The sequence below is a fragment of the Leptodactylus fuscus genome, chromosome 1 (genome assembly GCF_031893055.1).
Source record: "Leptodactylus fuscus isolate aLepFus1 chromosome 1, aLepFus1.hap2, whole genome shotgun sequence".
NCBI classification, from domain to species: Eukaryota; Metazoa; Chordata; class Amphibia; order Anura; family Leptodactylidae; genus Leptodactylus; species Leptodactylus fuscus.
Genome location: NC_134265.1, coordinates 272,445,607 through 272,472,803, shown reverse-complemented (window position 1 = coordinate 272,472,803; position 27,197 = coordinate 272,445,607).

The window sequence follows — 27,197 nt, the reverse complement described above, 5'->3', positions numbered from 1 at the left end:
ATTGCACGGAAAACACATGAACCCCATTATAGTCTATAGGGTCCATGAGGTATTTTGTGTGTTGTTTGTGTGTATGTCCATAAGCATCATGTGATTATGTGTATCTCATTCTGGATATCAGTTAAAACCTGTGATCATTTGTTATGGATATCTGGAGTAAAGCTGTGTGAATGTGACTTTGTGTAACAGTGTCATCCACAGTGCCCTGCTTCTTTAAAGCTGACATACAGCAGTGAAGAAAAATGGCTGGGTTGCTATGGAAACCTGGAGTAAAACTCTAATGTGTGGTACTCTGTGCAGAGCCGTCTATCTAATACTCCAGCATGTGGTACTGTGTGCTGAGGCATGTATCTAATCCTACGACTTGTGGAACTGTGTGCAGAGGCATGTATCTAATACTTCCTGTGTGGTATTATGTGAAGAGGCGCGTATCTAATCCTTCAGCGTGTGGAACTGTGTACAGATGTGCATATCTAATCCTCTCCCATATAGTACTGTGTGTAAACATGCGTATCTAATACTGTGGCATGTGGAACTGTCTGAAAATGTGCATATCTAATCCTCCGGCGTGTGGTGCTGTGTGAAGATACGCGTATCTAATCCTCCGGCATGTGGTACTGTGTGCAGAGGCATGTATCTAATCCTGCCCTGTGTGGTACTGTGTGCAGACGCAGGTATCTAATCCTCACCTATGTGGTATTGTGTGCAGTGGCACGTATCTAATCCTCCTGCATGGGGTATTGTGTGTAGAGGCATGTATCTAATCCTCTGGCGTGTGGAACTGTGTGCAGATGCACATATCTAATCCTACGGCATGTGGTACTGTGTGCACACGTGCACATCTAATCATCTGGTGTGTGGAACTGTGTGCAGACACGCAAATCTAATCCTATGGCATTTGGTACTGTGTTCAGATGCATGTATCTAATTCTATGGTGTGTACAACTGTGTGCAGATGCGCGTATCTAATTCTACAGCATGTGGTACTGTGTGCAGATGCATGTATCTAATCCTATGGCATGTACAACTTTGTGCAGATGCGCGTATCTAATCCTATGGCATGTGGTACTGTGTGCAGACGTGCATATCTAATCCACTGGTGTGTGGAACTGTGTGCAGATGCACGTATCCAATCCTCTGGCATGCGGTACTGTGGGCAGATGCATGTATCCAATTCTGCGGCGTGTGGTACTGTGTGCAGACACGCAATTCTAATACTACGGCATGGGGTACTGTGTGCAGACATGCGTTTCTAATCCTCTGGCATGTGGAACTGTGTACAGATGTGTGTATCCAATCCCCTGGCATGTGGTACTGTGTGCAGATACGCGTATCTAATCCTCACCTGTGTGGTAGTGTGTGAAAAGATGTGTATCTAATCCTTCCCCATGTGGTACTTTGTGCAGACACACGTATCTAATCCTTCAGCGTGTGGAACTGTGTGCAGACGCGTATATCTAATCCTCGGTCGTGTGGTACTGTGTGCAGACGCACGTATCTAATCCTCCCCTGTGTGGCATTGTGTGAAGAGGTGTGTATCAATTCCTATGGCATGTGGAACTGTGTTTAGACGCACATTTCTAATCCTACGGCATGTGGTACTGTGTGCAGACGCATATATCTAATCTTCTGGCGTGTGGTACCGTGTGCAGACACGCATATCTAATCCTCCCCTGTGTGGTACTGTGTGCTGAGACGCGTATCTAATTCTCTGGCATGTGGTACTGTGTGCAGACACATGCATCTAATCCTCCAAAGTGTGGTACTATGTGCAAATGCATGTATCTAATCCTCCCCTGTGTGGTGTTGTGTGAAGAGGCGTGTATCTAATCCTACGGTGTGTGGAACTGTGTGTAGACGCACGTATCTGATCCTACGGCATGTGGTACTGTGTGCAGACGCGTGTATCTTATGCTATGGCATGTACAACTGTGTGCAGACGTGTGTATCTAATCCTACCCCGTGTGGAACTGTGTGAAGATGCGTGTATCTAATCCTATGGCAAGTAGTACTGTGTGCAGACGTGCATATCTAATCCTCTAGTGTGTGGAACTGTGTTCAGATGCACATATCCAATCCTCTAGCATGTGGTACTGTGTGCAGGCAGACTCATGTATCCAATCCCCTGGCGTGTGGTACTGTGTGCAGACACGTGTATCTAATCCTTCAGCATGTGGAACTGTATGCAGACATATGTATCTAATCCTTCAGTGTGTGGAGCTGTGTGCAGAAGCACATATCCAATCCCCTGGCGTGTGGTACTGTGTGCAGACACGTGTATCTAATCCTTCAGCATGTGGAACTGTATGCAGACGTATGTATCTAATCCTTCAGTGTGTGGAACTGTGTGCAGAAGCGCATATCCAATCCTCTGGCATGTGGTACTGTGTGCCGATGTGTGTATCTAATTCTCCCCCATGTGGTACTGTGTGTAGACATGCGTATCTAATCCTCCGACTTGTTGAACTGTGTGCAGATGTGCCTAACCAATCCTCCCCTGTGTGGTATTATGTGAACAGGTACTTATCTAATCCTCCCCATATGGTACTTTGTACAGACACACATATCTAATCCTTCAGTTTGTGGAACTGTGTGCAGACACACGCATCTAATCCTCCCCTGTGTTGTATTGTATGAAGAGGCACGTATCTAATCCTACGGCGTGTGGAACTGTGTGTAGATGCGCGTATCTAATCCTACGGCATGTGGTATTTTGTGCAGACGTGTGTATCTAATCCACTGTAATCCACTGGTGTGTGGAACTGTGTGCATATCCAATCCTCTGGCATGTTGTACTGTGTGCAGACGCAAGTATCTAATGCGTCAGCATGTGGAACTGTGTGCAGGCGCACATATCTAATCCTTCAGTGTGTGGAACTGTGTGCAGAAGTGCGTATTTAATCCTCTGGTGTGTTGGACTGTGTGCAGACGCGTGTATGGATTGTATCTAATCCTATGGTGTGTGATACTGTGTGCTGATCTGTGTATCTAATCCTCTGATGCGTGTATCTCAGTTTGGATATCAGTGTTGTATTTTGCATGTGGAGTGACCATGTGTATTGAAGTTGGAATATGAGTGAAAGACTTGCAGGTTTGTATTGTCTAAGGGGGAGGGGGATTGTGTTGGGAAAGCTGTATCTCAGCAACGGTATGTCCAAGCGAGTTGGAGTCTCATCTTAAACCTTCCAAGACACCTGAAGTATCTGTGTGCCAAATTTGGTGAAGATCGGTCCAGTCGTTTGGTCGTGGATAAAGAACAGACAGACAGAAATTCATTTTTATAAGATAGAGAGATATGGAGTGAAGGAAAGAAGGAAAGATCTGAGTAAAACATAACCCCAAGACAGTTGGTGTGCTCTCTTGGAGTTATAGTATTTCCACATACTAAATTGAAAATATCAAGTTTAGGTAGGTAAATATATAGGAGAAACAAAAGTTCAGTTTTATAAAGATCCAGTTTCAAACAGAGAGAGGACATAATGGAAGATAGATGTGACAGACAGTTACTGGTGTTTTGTAGTAGCACAAGGGTAATGAAATGCTAAAAGGAAAAAAACTGGGTCATCAGCATAAATGAGGTACTACAAGTAAAGAATGTGAGAGCTTGTTTATTTGAGGCTACTGTATGTTAAAAGTGGAGAAGACTGAGGGCTGAACCCCATGGATCACTAACAGCAAGGGGAAAAGAAAAGTAGAGCTGGTAGAGTTTGAATAAATGGACACAGGGGTATTAAGAGAACAGTATACTTGAGGCTGATAGTGTAGCATACTGACAGTATCAGCATGTAGCAGTATCCTTGAGAGTGTAGCATACTGGCAGTATCAGCATGTAGCAGTATCCTTGAGAGTGTAGCATACTGGCAGTATCAGCATGTAGCAGTATCCTTGAGAGTGTAGCATACTGGCAGTATCAGCATGTAGCAGTATCCATGAGAGGGTAGCATACTGGCAGTTGCTGCAGAGAGATCCAGAAGAATCTATGGAAAAAGCTGTTGTTAGATTTAGCTCTAATCATTTCAGACTTTTATTACAGAATTTTCTGTTGATTGTAGAGTGCAGAAATCAGATTGTATGGAGTAATGGGGAAATTCAGCAAAATGCTAGAAAATAAGGACACTATAGACAATTTGTTTCAATAATACTCGTCTGTGGATGAGCACTGTGAGCAGAGGGAGGGGGCGTTCCTCCCCGCTCACACTGTACAGCGCGATAGGCGCTGCTGTGGAGAACGGCGTACCTGATTGACTGTCAGGAACGCCCTTCTGACTGTGAAGAGCTACGGTACCAGGACCGATAGTGCTTTACCTGGGGCACAGCCGATAGTGTGCTGAATTCAGTCGGCTTTCCAGCAGTATATAGAACTGCCTGTGCCCCATAGCATGAAAGGTCCTCTTTAAATGAGACTAAGTTGCCTGAAAAGATAGTGACCATTTAACGATGTTAGTTGCCTGGTATTTCAATCCCATGGGTAGTTTTAGTTTTCTCTGAATTTCGCTTGCATATCTTGATATCAGCTGTAATATACTCAGTTAAGACAATGTCAAAATGTAGCTGAGTTAATCATAAATGACTATAAGAAAACCTGTTTCCAACGGTAAAGTGATTTCTTCTAATCATCCAAATGTGGCATTGTTTTACAGAACACTGATGCATTGTAAATCATGACAACATAAGCATTAAGAGACAAGTAAATTAAAGGGAAATAATCTCTTCCTACTGTAGTTCTTTTTCAATTATTACCTTTGTATATTTTATGAAGATTTAAATGACTTTTAAAAGGGTAATGCATTTAAAAGCAGCCTCCACGGATATTGGGAAGTTGTTTAAGGATATATATATATTTATGCAAAATGGATTTGTTCTGTTTTCAGATAAATCTCAAAGTAATCCCTTGCATTCCAGCTTACAGTTGCTGTAGCCAAGGTTAATTAATTAGAAATATTAAAGCTTGGATTAACACTTGGAAATCACTTGCTTACTAGAAAATGCAGTTTTCAAAGGATATGTTTTTAAGCTTTAGTATCACTGCAAAATAAAACCGGGGTTTTAGACTTTTTTTTGGGGGGGGAGGAGGGATTGCACAAATGGCACATTCAACTACAGTAGAATTGAGTTAGAACATCAAATACAGCTTACGTACATTGATTCATGAACTTACACATACATTGCCCTCCCTTATGTTACCTCTTGACTGCACATGTCGAAAATACATTTTTCAAGACAATATTGTTTTGTGAAATTGTATTGTGAAGTAATATCCTATTTGTATGGACACCCATTGATTTTTGAAGTGAAGCCTTTCTAGGAGTTTTGTTAGTATGTTGCAATATTGTATTCAACTGCTTTCATGACAAACTGGAGTCCTTTACCAAATTTGAACTACCGTATTTTCCGGACTATAAGCCGCACATAAAAACCTACGATTTCCTCAGAAATCGTAAGTGCGGCTTATAGTCCGGTGCGGCTTATATATGGATGGAAGCGGCGGCAAAGACTGTGTGCCGCTTCCATACATACATAAAAGGCACCGTAAGGGTGCATTCACACTACCGAACGCCGGCGTGTATCACAGCCGTACACGCCGGCGTTACAGCAGGGCTGCCGGACACTTCCTATTCATTTCTATGGGAGCAGGCATGCGAGCGCTCCCCATAGAAATGAATGGACAGACACTTCCCATTCATTTCTATGGGAGCCGGCATGCGAGCGCTCCCTATAGAAATGAATGGAAAAAAGCAGTCCATTCATTTCTATGGGGAGCGCTCGCATGTCGGCTCCCATAGAAATGAATAGGAAGTGTCCGGCAGCCCTGCTGTCACGCCGGCCTGAAACAGAACGTGAAACTTACCCAGCGGTGCAGGGCGGGCGGGCGGGCATTCAGGCCTCCTCTGCCTCCGATGTTCCGTCCTTCTCCTCCGGCGCTCGCTGATAATGGCCGGGGCGCATGCGCAATATCATAATGCTTCTACTGCGCATGCGCCCTGGCCATTATCAGCTTGCGAGCGCCGGAGGAGGACGGAACATCGGAGGAAGAGGAGGCCTGAATGCCCGCCCACCCTACACCGCTCGGTAAGTTTGACATTCTGTTTCAGGCTTTTATTTTAAAACGGGGGGGGGGGGGGGTAGTTTAATCTAACTTTTACGGTTGGGCTCTATCAGCATGATTTTGCTGATAGAGCCCCTCCTCGCCTGCCGAGCGCTTCCAATAGAAGCGGCTGGCACGCGGGGGGTTAAGCGGCCGCTGGCAAAGTCTGCCTGCCGCCGCTTTCAATAAGATATAATGCACACCGGACTGCGGCTTATAGTCCGGAGCGCCTTATATATGAACCGAGACGGACTATAAGGCGCTCATGGGCAATGCGGCTTATAGTCCAGTGCGCCTTATAGTCCGTAAAATACGGTAAGTTGAGGATGGACTCTTTGTAGAAATTGATGATGATTGTCTCAACCGATGTGGTCTGTAGTTTTCTTATAGAAACTTTGATACTAATATTATATAAAATATTATATTATATTTGGTACCAATATAATATTTAAATAAAGTAAAAATTGGCAAGATAATCTAAAATAAGACAGATATATCAAAGTGATTGATACTGGGTGACAAATTTGGCACATCTTTAGATTGTCCAATTTTAGTTGATAGAACCTATAGTATTAGTTGGCTTCCATTGTACCAGAATATTATGTTAAAAGTTGGTCGCAATTCTGGTACACATTGTTACATCTTTTCCAAATCACTGCAAACCACATCCTTTTCCTGGTAAGATGATGGTCAAGATGAAAAAAGTGCCTAAACCACTGAATAAATGTGGTGCAAGACATACACAGTGCACTGGTGTTTTGGTGCATCAGAAACACCCCCCTCCCCCAACGTTATAAAATAAGAACTTGTCACTTTAAAATGGCAATCTAAGCTGTGAAAGTATGTCCTGATGGATATTTGTCATCTTATATAGGCTTATATAGGCTGTATTATAGGCTAAAAATCTGTATATTATCATTTCCTACAGTGTCTGCTAGTATTGGTGAAGTTATCCACTTTTAGGATGAGTTTTTTGTAGGAGGATTTTAAGGTGGAAACCCACAATCAGTACCGCACTGATCTCAGACATTAAAGAGGACCTTTAATCAGATTGGGCACAGGCAGTTCTATATACTGCTGGAAAGCTGACAGTGCGCTGAATTCAGCGCACTGTCGGCTTTCCCGATCTGTGCCATGGGTAAAGTGCTATCGGTCCCAATACTGTAGCGTTTTACAGTCAGAAGGGCATTTCTGACACTTAACAAGGAATGTCCTTCTGCCCAGCAGCGCCTATCGCGCTGTACTGTGGAGCGGGGAGGAACTCCCCCCTCCCTCTCCTGACAATACTCGTCTATGGATGAGCACTGTGAGCAGAGGGAGGGGGGAGTTCCTCTCCGCTCCACAGTACAGTGCTGGGCAAAAGGACGTTCCTGGCTAAGTGTCATAAATGCCCTTCTGACTGTAAAGCGCTACGGTACCGGGATCAATAGCGCTTTACCCGGGGCACAGATCGGGAAAGCCGACAGTGTGCTGAATTCAGCGCACTGTCAGCTTTCCAGCAGTATATAGAACTGTCTGTGCCCAATCCTGTTTAAGGCCCCCAGCACCTTGATTAAAGATGACCGAGACCCCAATTTTGTGGAGGTGCACAGGGACCACCATTTTTGTGTAGATTTTCATAGCTCAATATGACATCCGGGCCAGCAATCCGTTTCTATAACAGCCGGGAGCCTATTGAAGGCTCCCAGTTTTGTCTCTTATTCATTTGTATTGCAGGCTTGTTTGACTTTATTACTCCTTCCTTAGTAAAGGCCATTGTCTGGTAGGTATGAATTGTGGAAAATATGTGATATTATTAAGAATTTATATTCAGAGAACAGAAACACTCCAGAACACTACTTTTATTGATCTAAGTGATGTTTTAGCCCTCACTATGAAACTTTTGATGACAGTTTTATTTCCTGCTGCTTTAGCCAATGTTTTGTATATTTGGAATGCATTATATTTATCTATATGTAGTTACATAACTTTACTTATGTGTAGTTATATAACTTATATTTATCGACTGAAAATGAAATAAAAAACTATCAGACAATTGCAAAGAATCTTCAACAACTAAATATCATTGGTATTTACTGTGTGTACATTTTTATTTATTAAATGATTCATTTTTTTTTCTTGCATTGGAAGGTAATTTCTCATCAGTCATATAGATGTTTCCTCCCTTTTTATCTGCTTGCCTGGACATGTCTTGTTACGTGTATCAAAAATTAAGCACCTTTCCTAAACACACCTAAATCTCATGGCAAGTTATCACGAAGAAATGAGCAACAGTAAGTGTCCTATGTGCAGCCCCCCCATGTAGGAGGGTGAGTTACAGTCCATGAAGGCTCTTGCTGGCTTACTGTGATTGGGAGTTGGTTTCAAGACAAATTTGAATCCTCATGTGCAAAGTACAATACCCAACAGTGACGTTCTATGATACATATCATGTAATATACACCATTTTCCTATTCATGTGGAGTATCTTTTATCTAATTCTAGGTCTTTGAGCCTAAGAAAAACATATAAAACATTAGTGCATGCATAGCTTCTTATGTAGATGCTAGTGTGTCCTTGATGAGTATCATTATGTCATGTCAATAACACATATGGCAAGACAACAACATACCAAGGTTTTATGGTTGAAAGAAAAAACAAAGTGAAGTGGCAGAAGGGTGCACTGATATAAAAAAATAAATAAAGAGATTTATTATAAATATATACATAAGTAAATAAAATTGTATGTTGAGTACCGTGTATATTTCTTGATTTTTTCCAACTCTAGAAAATTAACATGGTGATTTTGGCAATAATATAGTAACACGATTTAGAGATATATAGTATGGGAAAAAACCTTTTGAACAATATATTTTGCTTATCATGCCCTAATTTATTCATGTTTACTACTCATTATATTAACAATACAAAGTTGAGTGGAACATCATGTCTCCAGATAGGATTTAGCTCTTGTTAAGCTGTGTCAATAGTAAACATCACAGCAAGATTATTCATTCATTTAACCTCACATTTACTCTTAGCTTAAAATAAAAATTGGGTTCTTCTCTTTTCTCTTTCTGTTCATTTGGAAATCATCATGAAAAAAAACCCCAAAAAACTAAACCTGTCAATTTTGTTCAGCATTTAGAGACGTGTTTAACTAAGGCTGTGTTCGCACTAACCCCTGTATGTAATAATGTCCCATACTTATTCATTACAAGACAGTATTTCACAAGAGGCTGGGACTCCTAGCATTATAGATAATACAATACTATGCTGTGAGTCTGTCTTCCAACGTAGCGTATAAGCTCACCAAGTCTGACATCCAAGAGTTGATTAGTGTGAAAGCAGCCTTACCCTTCGTTCACATCTGCATTCAATATTCCGTTTGGGGAGTCTGCACGGGGACCCTCCGACCGGGATACCGAATGCAACTACAAGCAGTGTGCAGTGAAAGCACCCGGATCCCATAGATTATAATGGGGTCCGTGTGCTTGTCATGTGCTGCCCGCACAAATCATGCGGACAGGAAAGTACACTGTGAACTACTTTCCTCTCCGCATGATCCCTGGCTATCCCTGAGATCTGGTGGCAAGCACATGGACCCCATTATACTGGCACACCACTGGCATCCTTGTGCAGACTCCCCCGGATGGAATACCAATGCAGGAATACCAATGCAGACATGAACAAGGCCTTACTCTATAATAAATAAAAATCTAGACAAAACAACAATCAATCTAGACAAAAACAGAGAGATTAATTTATAGATTAAACATGTACAGACGAAGTACAGTTTAACTATACAAATAACATGTTACCAACTCCGTGGCAGAGAGTGCTATCATGAGTTTTTTCAATACAATTAGAAACATAGCTTTTGTAATCTTCTGTGACAAAATATCACAGCACAGCATGTTATCAGAATAATGCACATCTGTAGCTTTTACACATGTTTGAGATGAAGTATAGGAACTAGTTATTCGCATGGGTCATGTTAATCAATTAAGGTATCACAGAAGGTAATGATTCTCCTTGTGGAGCTTAAGCTGGTAGGGAGTCTTTAGACCTAAAGAATTATTAGAACAACTTTCAGACACTAATCTAGCAGAATAATTCCAACACGTTTCAGGCTTTATTCACAGGAATGTGTAAAGAGAGATTTGTCTTCTCACTTATTCTTCATGCTATGAATAAGCACTGTAAAGGTTCAACCTCACAAATGTGGGTGCTAAGTTAAATTCTGTTCGGAGGTTGTGCTAGAAATGGAGTCTGACTTTTATAGACTATGTCCTAGATTTTTACATTCATTTGCAATTGCACACTAGAACACAAGGACATATGTGGATCTGGCCTATACCTAGAGCTGAAATAGTATTACATCTGGATATGCATAATAAACAGCTTTTATTCATTTTTCAGGATACTGTCATCCCAAACATTTCTGAAGATAAGGAATATCTTGATGAATTATCTTTTTATGTATCATAATGTAACTTTTTAGGCATAGGCTCAGATGAAAAATCAGCATTGGGCTGTGAGAGTGTATTAGAACAGAGAACCTTGAAGAATAGTATATTCAGTGGATTCACTGTGTAAGTGCCATTCAGTAGACAAGACACAGGACTGTGTAGAATTTATGGTTATTTTGTAAGCGTTAATTATATCTAAATTTACACATAAATTATGCTCATATTAAATATTTAGTCATTGTTTCCATTATGTCTGGTCTTATGTTGTCAACGTTGAAAAGTGTTTTGTAATGGCTTCTGCCTGTTATGTTTATACATATTCTATGTTTATTATATACTTTTAAGTGTTATGAATATTTATAAAATGAATAATCACTCATTCTCTACCCCGTTACAGAACAGTGAGACATTTTGGCATCATGCAGCTAGAAATCAATGCAATTTTGGCTGCTCTTGAAGTCTGAAATCATCCTGCACATCAAACTGTACAGCCATTATTTGTGACTAAGCATTGTAAAACATACCGGTTATTTGTAACACAGTGAAATTTAAACCATTCTAAACTGTAGTGCATTGTATTAAATGGCTAATATCCACCCTCATTCAAATGAATTCATTGTTCTGCACAAAAGTATATTGTCCAGCCATAAAGTAACAGAAAAAGATTATAGTCAATAGAGCTAGTAAATGGCCGAATGCAGGTAACACATAGAGAAATTGTTAAAAGGGTAGCCTGAGATATTTAAACACCCTACCAATAAAGAATATAAAGGCTTTTGAATTTTATATAGTAAAAAATATCCTCTCTTCATTATGGTTCTAAATAAACTCAGTGTCACTACATGGAAATACTGCAGCAGCACCCATGCAGTACAGGTGAAATGTTTTCTTTGGGCGCAACCGTGTTTAAAATATATTTCTCTCTACAGTATATGAATTCTTGTCTGTCTGTCTGTTTTCTAGGTGCGACCAAACGACTGGACTGATCTTCACCAAATTTGGCACACAGATACTTCATATGCCCATGAAGGTTTAAGATGAAGCCCCAACTCACTCAGACATACCGTTCTGGAGATACAGCTTTCCCAACACCCTGAGCCCCTCATTAGCCAATACAAACCTGCAAGTCTTTCACTCATATTCCAACTGCAATACACAAGGTCACTCCACATACACAATACAACACTGATATCCAAACTGAGATACACACATCAGAGGATTAGATACACAGGTAAGCAAGCAGTATCACATGCCAGAAGATTAGATACGCGTGTCTGCATACAGTTCCACATGCCTGAAGATTAAATATGCGCATCTGCACCCATTTCCACAAGCCAAAGGATTAGATATGCATGTCAGCACACAGTTCCACATGCCAGAGGATTAGATACGCGCGTCTGCTCAAAGTACCACATGCTGAAGGATTACATACACAGGTCAGTACACAGTATCACATGCCAGAGGATTAGATATGCACGTCTGCACACAGTTCCAGAACCTAAAGGATTAGACACGCACGTCTGCACAAAGTACCACATGCCGAAGGATTAGATACACAGGTCAGCACAGAGTATCACACACCAGAGGATTAGATATGCACGTCCGCACAAAGTACCACATGGCTAAAGATTAGATACGCATGCCTGCACACAATTCAACATGCCAGAGGATTAGATACGCGCATCTTCTTCACAAAGTACAACACACCGAAAGATTAGATACGTGCATCTGCACACAGTTCCACATGCCAGAGGATTAGCTACATGCATATACACAAAGTACCACACGATGGAGGATTAGATACACAAGTCAGCATGCAGTATCACAATCTGGATGATTAGATACACAGATCAGCACATAGTATCACATGCCACCAGAGGATTAGATACACAGGTCAGCACACAGTATCACATGCCAAAGGATTAGATACACGTGTCTTCACACAGTACCACACGTCGGAGGATTAGATATGCACGTCTGCACACAGTACCACATGTCGGAGGATTAGATATTCACAACTTAACACAATACCACATGCCAGAGGATTAGATACGCAAGTTTGCTCACTGTTCCACAAACTGCAGGATTAGATACGCGCCACTGTACACAATACTACACGCCGGAGGATTGGATACGCACCAATGCACACAGTTACACACAATTTCATATGCCATAGGATTAGATACGTGAGTCTTCACACAGTACCACACACCACAGGATTACATACGTGCATCTATACACAGTTCCAAATGCCACAGGATTAGATACGCGTGTCTGCACACAGTTCCACACTCTGGAGGATTTGATACGCACGTCTTTACAATACCACACAATGGAGGACTGGATGTGCGTCACTGCACACAATACCACATGGCAGAGGCTTAAATACACACCACTGCACACAATATGGTGACCAGGAGGAGGGTTAGATGCACATGTCTGCAAACAGTACCACACGCCAGAGGATTAGATACGCATGTCAGCACACAGTATCACATGCCATAGGATTAGATACATGCGTCTGAATACAGTACCACATGCTGGAGGATTAGATACACAAGTCAGCACACAGTACCACATCCCAGAGGATTAGATACGCACATCTGCACACAGATCCACACGTTGGAGGATTAGATACGTTCGTCTATACACAGTTACACATGCCTCAGCATTAGATACGCACATCTGCGCATAGTTCCAGATGCTGGAGGATTAGATACGTGCATCTGCACACAGTACCAAACGCTGGAGGATTAGATACACAAGTCAGCACAAAGTACCACATGTTGGAGGATTAAATACGCATGTCTGCACAAAGTACCACAAGCTGGAGGATTAGATACACACATATGCATACAGTACCAAGCTCCAGAGGATTAGATACACGTGTCTTCACACAAATTCACACGCCAGAGGATTAGATATGCGCTACTGCACACAATACCACACGCTGAAGGATTCGATATGGTCCACTGCCCACAAAACCACTCGCCAGAGGATTAGATATGCACCAATGCACACAATACCAAACACGGGAGGATTAGATATGCACCACTCCACACAGTACCACATACCAGTGGAATAGATACATGCATCAGCACACAGTACCATACGCCAGAGGATTAGATACACAGCTCTGCACAGAGTACCACATATTAAATTTTTACTCCAGGTTTCCATAGCAATCCAGCCATTTTTCTTCACAACTTTATGTCAGCCTTAAAGGGCAGGGCGCTTTGAATGACATACACATACACACAGCTTTACTCCAGGTCTTCATAACAACCAATCACAGGTTTTTATCTGATATCCAAAATGAGATGCACATGATGCTTATTGTTAGGATTGTGCAGAGACTGCGGCCATGATATTGGCGTCGGTGTCTGTTCCTCTGCACAATCCAGGGTTGAAAGGGTTAACCTGCCTTGCAACAGCCAGGCGTGGTCGACTGGTTGATCGACATGTGTGTTGACCAATGGACGCTCGGATTGGGCAGCTGGGCTATTTGCTGGTGACCGCCCCTTGCCTATATAAGGGGGCTGGTCTGTACGCCCGGTGCTCTATGATCACATTCCAAAACCTGAAATTGTGTGTGTGTGTATATATATATATATATATATATATATATATATATATATATATATGTTTGGGTTCCAGCCTGTAAACAAGAATTGCCCTAGCTAGTAAATTGCCCCTGAGATAGCAATGCCACTGTTAGCCAGGCAGCATGCTGCCTTGTGTGTTTGTGGTAAAACTCAGTAGGGTCAGCTAGCAGTACTTCTCAGACAGGGTGACTGGGAGTAGGCTTGGCAGTAGTTGCCTGGGTGGTTGGGTGGAACAACTGCACACAGGGTTTACATGGTCTCTGGCTAGTCCTGGAGTTCAGGCTAGCCAGTTTGTTTATTTGTGCGGCTGCTCTGACTGCACAGGGCTCTGTGAATTGTTAACAGAGCACACCTGGTCCTTTACTTTAGCTGCAGTGACAGGAACTGTTAGACTGTGTTCACACCAGGTTGGTTAGCAGTCAGTGGCCCAGAGGGCTCCGTAGGGTTTAGTTTGTTTTATTTTTTTTAATAAACCCTGCTGACCATAACACTTATGGACACATACACAAACGATATACAAAATACACCAGTGCAAAACTGGACAATTCTTATGGGGCCACTACACAAACAAAAATTAAATATACCCTTGTGAAGCCAGATCCTCCTGCTAGTCTCATATATATATATATATATATATATATATATATATATATATATATATATATATATATATAAAAGTGGGTTTCTGTCTGTCTTTTTTTTATGTGCGACCAAACAACTGGATTAATCTTCACCAAATTTGACACACTGATACATCAGGTGTCTGGGAAGGTTTTAGACAGGTCTCAACTCTCTCAGATATACCATTCCTGAGATACAGTTTTCCCAAAACAATGGCCTGCATTAGCCAGTGCAATCCTGCAAATCTTTCACTCATATTCCAACTGCCATACACACAATCACTCCACATGCACACAGCATTAGTCCAGGTTTCCATAACTGATATCCAACACTGATATCCAAACTGAGATACTGTACATGCATCTGAGGATTAGATACACCACCACACATCAGAGAATTAGATACATTGCTAAGCATATACCATCACACATCAGGGGATTAGATACGCAGCTCAGCACACATAAAAACACATCAGGTGATTAGATACTCGGTCAGCACACATCAGATGATTAGATACACAGATCAGCTCACACTATCACACATCAGAGGATTAGATACACATCTCAGAACACAGTATCACACATAGATGATTACACACATAGCTCAGCACAAACCATCACATATAAGAGGATTAGATACACAGCTTAGCACACATCATCATACATCAGAGCTTTACTCCAGGTTTCCATAACAATTCAGCTATTTTTCTTCACTGCTCTAGTTCAGCTTTAAAGGGGCTGGGTGCTGTTGATGACACTTTTACACAAGTTGCCATTCACACATCTTTATTCCAGGTATCCATAACAACTAGTTACAGTCCTATGAAAAAGTTTGGGCACCCCTATTAATCTTAATCATTTTTTGTTCTAAATATTTTGGTGTTTGCAACAGCCATTTCAGTTTGATATATCTAATAACTGATGGACACAGTAATATTTCAGGATTGAAATGAGGTTTATTGTACTAACAGAAAATGCGCAATATGCATTAAACCAAAATTTGACCGGTGCAAAAATATGGGCACCCTTATCATTTTATTGATTTGAATTCCCCTAACTACTTTTTACTGACTTACTGAAGCACAAAATTGGTTTTGTAACCTCAGTGAGCTTTGAACTTCATAGCCAGATGTATCCAATCATAAGAAAAGGTATTTAAGGTGGCCAATTGCAAGTTGATCTCCTATTTGAATCTCCTCTGAAGAGTGGCATCATGGGCTACTCAAAACAACTCTCAAATGATCTGAAAACAAAGATTGTTCAACATAGTTGTTCAGGGGAAGGATACAAAAAGTTGTCTCAGAGATTTAACCTGTCAGTTTCCACTGTGAGGAACATAGTAAGGAAATGGAAGACCACAGGGACAGAAAAATATCAGAAAGGCAGAGAAGAAGAATGGTGAGAACAGTCAAGGACAATCCACAGACCACCTCCAAAGAGCTGCAGCATCATCTTGCTGCAGATGGTGTCACTGTGCATCGGTCAACTATACAGCGCACTTTGCACAAATAGAAGCTGTATGGGAGAGTGATGAGAAAGAAGCCGTTTCTGCACGTACGCCACAAATAGAGTTGCCTGAGGTATGAAAAAGCACATTTGGACAAGGCAGCTTCATTTTGGAAACAAAAATTGAGTTGTTTGGTTATAAAAAAAGGCGTTATGCATGGCGTCCAAAAAGAAACAGCATTCCAAGAAAAACACTTGCTACCCACTGTAAAATTTGGTGGAGGTTCCATCATGCTTTGGGGCTGTGTGGCCAATGCCGGCATCGGGAATCTTGTTAAAGTTGAGAGTCGCATGGATTCCACTCAGTATCAGCAGATTCTTGAGAATAATGTTCAAGAATCAGTGACGAAGTTGAAGTTACGCCGGGGATGGATATTTCAGCAAGACAATGATCCAAAACACCGCTACAAATCCTCAGCCATTCATGCAGAGGAACAATTACAATGTTCTGGAATGGCCATCCCAGTCCCCAGACCTGAATATCATTGAACATCTGTGGGATGATTTGAAGCGGGCTGTCCATGCTCGGCGACCATCTAACTTAACTGAACTTGAATTGTTTGTCCAAAATACCTTTATCCAGGATCCAGGAACTGATTAAAAGCTACAGGAAGCGACTAGAGGCTGTTATCTTTGCAAAAGGAGGATCTACTAAATATTAATGTCACTTTTCTGTTGAGGTGCCCATACTTTTGCACCGGTCAAATTTTGGTTTAATGCATATTGCACATTTTCTGTTAGTACAATAAACCTCATTTCAATCCTGAAATATTACTGTGTCCATTAGTTATTAGATATATCAAACTGAAATGGCTGTTATAAACACCAAAATATTTAGAACTAAAAATGATTAAGATTAATAGGGGTGCCCAAACTTTTTCATAGGACTGTATGTTTTTCACTGATATGCAAACATTTTTGGAAATTGCAGCATATTAATTATACCAATGGAAAAACTGTTGATTTCCCTATAGGTATAAGAAAACTCTGCAGACTTTCTGTGAAAAGGACAATGTGTTTACACCACAAGTTTTCCTGCATCTCTTTTTTACCTCCACCCGCTACATGGGTATAAAAGGAAGTAAATCTTGTATGTACATATAATACTAGGTGGTAAATTGCATATTTTTATATGCTTAAAAATTATTAATTGGTCCAAAAATTACCCATTTGGGGACAAATTCCTACCAATGTTTACACACAGTGATTTTAGAAGAAGCAATACCTTTTAGAAGAGGTCCAAAAATGATTTATTTTTGGGGAGTAACAACAAATTTGATATTATACTTTAAAGAAAATATTTAAATAATATATTTAAAAAAATGGCTATAAAAAGATAGTAGTGACATCATCCTCCATTGTCAGCAATTACAGTGCTATTCATTGGCAATTTAGCATCAGCCTGAGGTATGTGCAAATCCTCATGGACTCATGCCTGATTTACTTTCACATATGTAATGTTTTACATATTTATATCAAATTTATTCAACAAATTCTTAATTATACAAAGAAACTTAAATTAGGCAAACAATTCAGTCCCTAAAATGCAGCTCCTATCATCTGTCAGTCCACAGGAGGATTTAAATTAAAGAGGTTGTGTCATTACAGTCCAGAAGCTTATTCCCTATTCACAGGATAAGGAATAATTATCAGGTCATTGCAGTTTTCGAAATATCTTTCTGATATCCTTCTAGTTTCCCTACCAGAACGGCTACCAATAGTAGTAGTAGTACCAAACCCAGGGGTGAACCTGCCCCTCTCGCCGCCCGAAGCGAACAACAGAAAGCCGCCCCCCCCACCGGGAGGAGGGGGCATGGAGAAGGGGGTGGGGCTTAGCGCCGTTTGCAGGCAGAGAGCAGGCACAGAGAAGACCTGCTCTCTGCCTGAGCGTGAGGGGAGGCTGCTGGAGCAGCGCTGCTTCAGTGGCCTCCCCAATCCACCGCTCCGTGCTAAGCCAGTCCAGGACACCTTGTCCTGGACTGGCTTAGGTAAGAAAAAATGCCGCCCTCCCTGGGGCCCTGCCATAGCGCCGCCTGAAGCGCTCGCTTCAGGTCGCCTCATGGGAGGTGTGGCGCTGACCAAACCCCCTGTCACTACTACCTTCACCACCAACATTTATCATGTTTTCCTCCTCTGCTTGCACAGAATGCTGACTGTTCTCATCTAGCTTATCATAGATTCCTCAGCAGGTGCCACATCACTATCAGCGATCTGTCAGTAAAAATTTTGAAGGCGACATAGCTGACATTCCAGAAGGTCCTGCGGGAAAATATGTGTTCTGTAGGAGGAGGAGGAGAGACACACAGAAGCCTGACTCAAGATCACATCACTCTTGGGTGCAAAATCCTCCTGTGACTGAGATGAGTCAAGAGAAATCACAAACTTCATCTTTATTCTCAGGAAGCAATACAATCCTTCAGCTACTTATGATGCCACCAAAACCAGAATCAGAATTGCTTTCGCCACCTACATCCTTATTGTTAGCACTTTCCTCCTCCCCCGCATTTTGTCTATTTCCTGCCCTGTTTTTTTTTTTTCAGTCATATTTTTTTATTACACAAAGTGCCTAATTATTAACAAAAAACCGCTAACTTTTATTTGTGTTTCTCTTCAGGCCTGCAATAGACTCAACAAAGTTATTAATCAATTAAAGTTATTAATCTACATTCTAACTACTGGCACCAGATGCCATTCCACAATTGTTTCCTTGTGCTACATTATTCTGTCCTCTTTAATAGAGATGAGTGAACACTAAAATGTCTGAGGTTCGAAATCCGATTCGAACAGCCGCACACTGTTCGGCTGTTCGAACGGATTTCGAACCCCATTATAGTCTATGGGGGGAAATGCTCGTTTCAGGGGTACGCAAAATTCGATACAATTATACTTACCAAGTCCACGAGTGACGGTCGGGCTGGATTCCCCTTGAAGTCTTCTCCCAGCGCAGCGCCCCCGCGGCGTCTTCCAGCTGGAATTCACTCTGCCTAGGCATCGGGGCCTAGGCAGAGCCGACTGCGCATGCGCGGTCGGCTCTGCCCGGCCCGACGCCTGAGCAGAGCCGACTGGGCATTCGAGCGCATGCCCGCGCATGCGCAGTCGGCTCTGCCTAGGATGGATGCCTAGAGAGAGTGAATTCCAGCCGGAAGAAGCCGCTAGGACGCTGCACGGAGAAGACTTCTAAAGGTAAGAGAAGAACCAGCGTTGATTGGCAGAATGTATAGCATTCTGCCAATCAACACTGGTTCTGCATCGAACCTTAAACTTCGAACAGCTAGTAGTGTTCGATCAAGTACGAGTATTTCGAATACCGTAGTATTCGATCGAACACCTACTCAATCGAACACTACTCACTCATCTCTACTCTCTAACATTTATTAGTCTTTTACTATTCTAATCAGCAGCATTTGACACTGTAGACCCCAACTCATTCAGCTTCAGTTACTTAATGTTTTCTTTTAAAAGATGGCCTGGGCTTTTTATACAACTTGTGAGTCATCAGTGAGCTTAGACCTTTTAATCTCTTATTATTGACTGTCTCCTCTCATGAGGACTGCTTGCAAGACATTATAGGAAAGCTCACCTGATCTCTAAGTTCACATAACCCTTCACTGCTTTCTCCCTGATTTCCATATGTGCGCTGTTATTTTAGCAGGTTCAAGTGAACAAACTGAAAAAATTTCTGAAACAATTCGGTTATCTCTAGTATTAGTATATATTAATATCAAGTCATCTCTGAATGGTATAATAATAAATCTCTGAGTCTTTTAAGCTAAAACCACCAGTTTTATGAGAGACTCATGGACGCACAACATTCGTATGGAACTTAGCAAATAATATTTTAACTGTTTAAAAAGAAGCAAGGGATAGCTGGTTAGGGGTAACTTGCATAAAATATAAAAATGTGTTCAATGCATAGGTGGTTAAATGGCTTTGTCTACATTTATACTTCTCCCATTTATTTGTTATATAGTATGTACATAAACAAAATGTTTCATTCTAACACATTGAGCTGTACAATGCAATAATTTCAATGCCAACAGAGACAACAGTCTCAAATACACATTATCGTCACTATAAGAAATTCTATGCAAAATCACAAGTTAAACTTTCTTATTATTCCATACTAGAAACAGAAGAAATTAAAGTTGGAATTAGAGGTGGAGACATCCTCCAGAGAATTAATTACCATGAAGTGTTTTCAACCTTTAAATTGTGTATTAAAATGCCTTCAGGCCTTCATCAGAATTGAGAAAATATCATGCCTGTTTTATTTGATCCACTCAAATATATTTATTTATTTTCCTTTGCAATATAATTGCATGATGTACTGTACTGATTAACTGTATTATCCTGAAGTATTTATGCTCAATAATAATGGGTCTTATGATTCACCGATAAGCTGCAGAAATATAAACTATACAACTGGAAGAAAATGAAGTTATTTTGCATAAATAATACGAGTGCAGCCAAAATTATTATTAAAACGGGTTGTATATGTTTGGAGGGAAAATAAAGTAATAATTAATTAATTTATTTATTACATTAATTTATAAATAAATACATGAATTAATAATATTTTTTTTATTATTGTTAGAGCATCTTGCTGTACCTAATACTAAACCACTTTCAGGATGACAGGAAAGGATCTAAGGCTTATGGATACGCCACAAATAACTTAAGTGAGGATAGCCTTTAAATTGTCACCTAATGTTTCACACAACTTACTCTACGACTTCTCTGTCCACAATTTTCAAGCGGACTCGAGGACAGAAACCAAAACAGAGTTCAAACGCTTTTGTGAAACCAGCCTTAGTCTTGTTTAATAGAGTGTGTGATTCTGGACAAAAATGTAATGCACTTTATTTAAAAATATTACAGTTTTCTGCTTGAAAAACCTCTCTAAAATTCCTGATACTAGGTGCCTCCCTTCTAGCTAATTTGCTGATCATTCCCTGTAAGGGGGCATTCACATGATGTAACGTGGCACTGATTCTTGCACGATAACTCATGTAAGAATCATCGTTGCAAAACAGAATGCCATTGACTTCAATGTGTTAAAAAGCCTCCCATTGATTTCAATGTGTTACGCGCTCTAAACAGAACCCATTGATGCCAATGGGATTCTGTTTTGCAGCGCTGATCCTTACACAAGTTATCGTGCAAGAATCAGTGTCAAATTATATTATGTATATGTACCCTAACTATGGAACCTTCATCCTTAATAATGACTGTGAAACAAGATGAGTTCACAGTGAATGGAAGAGTAGGGTCTGTTCTCACTTCAGACCGTGAATGAAGAGTGGAGGGGTAGATTTTCCTCACAGATTTCAAATACGTCTGCAACAGATTTACCACCTGCATGCTGGACTGAGAACTGATATTACAGTTTACCTAATCTACAACAAAAAAAAAAAACAGTCTTTCTGTAACATGGGGCCTTAGTGTAGCTAACTCTTAACTGATGTAACTGATTAGGCCTTAAAGCACATCTCCAGTTATACACAGCTTTAAATGAATGAATAATATGTGTCAATACAAAAGTGTTTGTGATATAGCTTTTTGAAATATGTTTTCTCCACTTTTCAGGCTGAATTACTTTTTACATATTAGGTTATGAATAGGGGAGAGGTATTATATGGCTTTTAGAGAAGATACTCAAATAATTGCTGATAAGAGGCTACCAGTGCACATAAAGTGCACAGGCAATAAAAAAGGAGAGTCACCAAGTCCACTATGACATCCCAGGAAATGATGCCAACACCCTGGAATGCAACTGGGATAGCAGGGAAAGCATGCCTGGGGGCATCTAACATGCCCAAGTCACTGTATTACGTCGGGATCCCTGTCAGCTTGTGATATGCGGGAGCTGACTTTTTCCTGTACTCCGGAGATGAGATGAGCTGAATGCATGGCCAGCACTGCTACACCGGAAATATAGCAGTGCTGGCTGTGCACTCAGCTCGGCTACTCCAGAGATGAGCTGAGCTGAGCGCACGGCCAGCACTGATACACTGGAGATGAAGCAGTGCTGGCCATGCGCTCAGCTTGGCTACTCCAGAGGTGAGCCGAGCTGAGCACATGGCCAGCACTGCTACACCGGAGATGCAGCAGTGCTGACAGTGCGCTCAGTTCGGCTCCTCCGGAGATGAGCAGAGCTGAGCGCACGGCCAGCACTGCTACACTGGAGATGAGGGACTAGGGAATTTCATTAGACCAGGGCTGTACAGGGGCAGATGTGGACTGCCCTTGTCAGGGCAGGAGTCTTTGGGGTCTTGAGGGTCAATTGTAGATTCTAACATAGGGAGAACATTCCTGCTGCACCCTCGATCCTGCCATCTCTCCTGCCTGCAATACTGACCTGGTAAGACCGTTTCATTTTATATCTATGATAGACGGTTGTATTACTGCAACGTGGGTGAGAATTGAATTCAATCCTTGGTGAGTGTGATTTTATTGACTACTTTATGTTCTTAACCAGGAACCTATATACTGTGGTAAGGGATCACTTTTTAAAGAAATACAAATAAATGTTATGTTTTAATTATGGGCATCAGTGCTAGTATATATGTTTGAATATTATCTGTTGCCGGATAGTGTGCCTGGTGAACATAGTATTGGCACTCTATAGCTCCCTCTTGCTGTATGATTTTTACACCGGAGATGAAGCAGTGCTGGCCATGCGCTCAGCTCGGGTACTCCAGAGATGAGCCGAGCTGAGCGCACGGCCAGCACTGCTACACCGGAGAACCACTGCTTCACCGGAGAACCTCTGAACCCTGCTGCACACTCAGTCTGCTGCATCAGAGACATGCTGAACTCTGCTGCACACTCAGCTCCGCTGCACCAGAGATGTTACAGAGCTGAGTGTGTGCTGAACCCTGCTGCACACTCAGCTCTGCTGCATCAGAGATGTAGCAGGGCGGAGTGTACTCTGAACCCTGCTGCACACTCAGCTCTGCTAAGATGCAGTAGAGCTGAGTGTGCAGCAGGGTTCTGTGCATCTCTGATGCAGCAGAACTCAGTGTGCAGCAGGGTTCAGTGCATCTCTGATGCAGCAGAGCTGAGTGTGCAGCAGGGTTCAGTGGTTCTCAGGTGTAGCAGAGGTTCTCCGGTGTAGCAGTGCTGGCTGTGCGCTCAGCTTGGCTGTATCTCCAGAGTAGCCGAGCTGAGCGCACGGCCAGCTCTGCTTCATCTCCAGTGTAGCAGTGCTGGCCATACGCTCAGCTCGGCTGCATCTCCGGAGTAGTTGAGCTGAGCGCACGGCCAGCACTGCTACATCTTGGCATAGGAATGCATTGACCAGCGTTGATTGGCCGAATGCCATACAGAGTACAGCATTCGGCCAATCAACGCTGGTTCTGCCGGGGGAGGCGGAGTCTAAGACCGGTGCACAGCAGTCTCCATTCTGGTCCGATCTTAGACTCCGCCTCCTCACAGATGAGCCACCAACAGAACCAGCATTGATTGGCCGAATGCTGTACTCTGTATGGCATTCGACCAATCAACGATGGTCAATGCATTCCTATGTGAAAAACTCATATGAACTGGATATTAAATCCACTGTTCGTATAAATTGGAGGTCACCTGAATTAGCCAGCCAATTACTTTTTACGATTTTTTTTCAATGCCTCCGTTGTCATAGTTCCTGTCCCACCTCCCCTGCACAGTTATTGGTGCAAAAAAAGCGCCAGGGAAGGTGGGAGGGGAATCAAATTTTTAGTGAGTTTGCCACCTGGTGTTGAACTCGAATCGACCATCTCGCTCATCTCTAGTCAGCACTCTTAGGGTCCATTCACACGGAGTAACGCGAGGCTTTTTTGTGCTTATTTTGTGCTTATTTTTATGGCCGTAAAAAGACGTTTCCATTGAGTTCTATAGTAAAATACGCCTGTATTTTTACATCCATAATTTTACATCCATAAAATAACGGACATAAAAATACAGGTGTATTTTACTATAGAACTCAATGGAAACGTCTTTTTACGGCCATAAAAATAAGCACAAAATAAGCACAAAAATGCCTCGCGTTACTCCGTGTGAATGGACCCTAACTTAGAAGCAGCTGCTGAGTGTGGCCCCATGAATCAACTGGCAGCACAACCAAATAAATGTCATATACCTGCACAGCCAGGGCAACCATAACGGCAACAAGGAAAGTTTGTGACAGTTTAGCCACATATTGTAAAGATTACAAACTACTGGACTGTGTATACAGACAGGTACATACTTTAAAATATCAATGTCTAGCACTGTTTCTTCAAGTGGGTTGCGGATACATTTGTTTCAATACAAATTGCTCAATTTGTTACACGAGACAAGAATAAGCTTCCTAACTTTAAACTTGTAAGTTATCTAATTTTTATTAAACCTTTACCTTTAAACATTTATGTATGGATTTCCTTTGCCTACATGAGTCATTACACTGTACAGAAAGCTGAAAAGAATAAATGTTGGTGGAAAGTCATTTACATATAAAAGACCCTGTTGATCTAGAAACAAATACATTCTGCTCGCAGACACATATTTATGAGCTTCATTAGAGTTTTACAAATAAAAGTCTCTGGTCATTTTGTACTGATCACGCGACTGATAGCAAAGTGCTTTATGTTTATTTTGAAGTTAATGTGTTTAAAATGGACCTTTGTCAGAGTAACAATATTCCTTAAAATGTATTATACAATTTAATCAGCGATTGATTGCTGCTAAAAATAATGCAGAATGATAGCTCATTATAATGAAAAATGTCTCCCGATAGAAATAAATGTAAGGGGAAAAGATTCATGGACTCAACCTGAAATTCATATAGTCATGAAGACTCCGTTAACTAATGTCACACAATGTTATTATTATTAATTATTAAAAATAATGTGCAAAAAGTGTTTCTATTTCAAATGTAATTAAAGTAAGCAGGCTATTTTCTATACAAAAAATTTCTGTTTTACAGCATTACAGCAATGAGTTAAATTAATTTGACCCTGAATTAGACAAAAGATATGATAATTAGCTACTTTTTAAGGTGTACACAATTAATAATTTCTCTGAAGGATGTACAGGATCTCAGTATGACCGCAAGCATTTGTTCTTTTAAAGGGAGTCTGTCAGCAGTAAATTCATTATAAACCTTATTACAGCACCTTATAGAGGTGATTCTCAATTTTCCAAATTTGCCAGTGTTATTCAGACTCGGAGCTTCATTTTCATGTAAATTACTGTTTTATTGATATACAATGGAGGCGAAAAGTACTTTGTCTGGGAAATCTAGAACCAGCACCAGAACCCAAGCAAACTAAGACATATCCCTCAAAGCACTACTACTCATTTGCATATGAAGAAAATGACGATTTACATGATAATAGGGCTCCAAAGCTGCAAGGTCTCCCTTTAAACTACAACACATTGTTAGGGAGGGTTCACATGGTGTAACGTGCTGCGTGATGTGGCACGTCTACGCCGCGGGAGCCTTTGTGGGCTGTACATGCTCCCATTGATTTCACGCTCCCATTGAAATCAATGGGAGCGTGTATGGCCCGCAAAGGCTCCCGCCGCGTAGACGTACCACATCACGCGGCACATTACACCGTGTGAACCCTCCCTTATTTTCACAGTTGGGGAAGCAGAGTTTTGTGGCCACAAGGTAAGATCTTTACTTAGCCTATGTTATTGCATAAGTTGCTTTTTTAATTTATTCTTCTTGTCCATCCATAGAGAATCAGGCAAAAGGAGGAGGAAATGATAAAATAGCGGGAACAGCCTTCATCAAATGATCAAGATAAAAATATTTGTGTGAATTGTACCCACATTAGGTGTCCTTGTCTGTTCAAGCAGAAGCAAGGAACTCTTTCACCAGTTGCAATTGTCAATTTTCTCAAGTCTTCCTACCAGCAGGGCCATGTTTAAAGGGATATTCCAACAAACATAACTATTTTAAAATTTGTAGATAGTTAAAAGTTGAACATTTTTGCAAATATAAGTAATTAAACTTTATGTAGTGTTTTAAAGATTTTCTCTAAATATCTTGTTGCCAGTGGAGATGACCATGAATGCAGGAACATTCCAAGATCAGAAAATCAGCCATGATGTCCTTATAGTGGCTGGGATATGGCTCTTAAAGAGACAATCTTTAAGCTACTAGAGATGCTGTGGTAATTTTTTTTTTTTTTTTTTTTTTTTATTCGGGTCCGGCCTTCTGGTATGGTAGGCGGTATAGTGGCAGTATAAACTGCCACTGCATGTAGACTATATTGAAAGGAAAAGGTGAAGCAATTCTCATGTCCTTCTCTTTGGTTGGGTCACCTCCCCATCAAAAGACCTTCTTGAAGGGCCACATGGTGGCTCAGTGGTTAGCACTGTAGCCTTACAGTGCTGGGGTCCTGGTGTTCAAATCCTGCCAGGAGAAAAAAAAAAAAACATCTGCAAGGAGTTTGTATGTTCTCCCCATTTGCATGGATTTCTTTTCCATATTCCAAAAAGACATACTGATAGGGGAAAAAAATGTACATTGTGAGCTCTATGTGGGGCTCACAATCTAATTTTTTTTTTTTTAAAGACCTTCTTGTATAAATCTAGATCCTTTTTTATGAGTCTTGCCCAGTAGAGATTTTGGATTTCCCTTCAAATACCGTTGTCTCTTCAGATCAGCAGATCACTTCTCAAATGCAATGCTTCTTCTTGCATAAATTGCTATTTAGCTTTCTCTAATGAATACATTGCCTATATGGTACCACTCATTTCACATGCCCTGGGGGAATCTCGTGTAATGCAATAGCAAGTCTACCACTGTATCCTTACAATGAACAGATGTTAGAAACTTTCCAATTCTTGCTGTAACCTAAGCATCAAGAAATTCTAACTGTTGATCCCCAGAAAGAGAAGTAAAGCTCATATTCATTTGGTTAAAGGTGCTCTATCATATGCCTAAATAGCCTTTAAA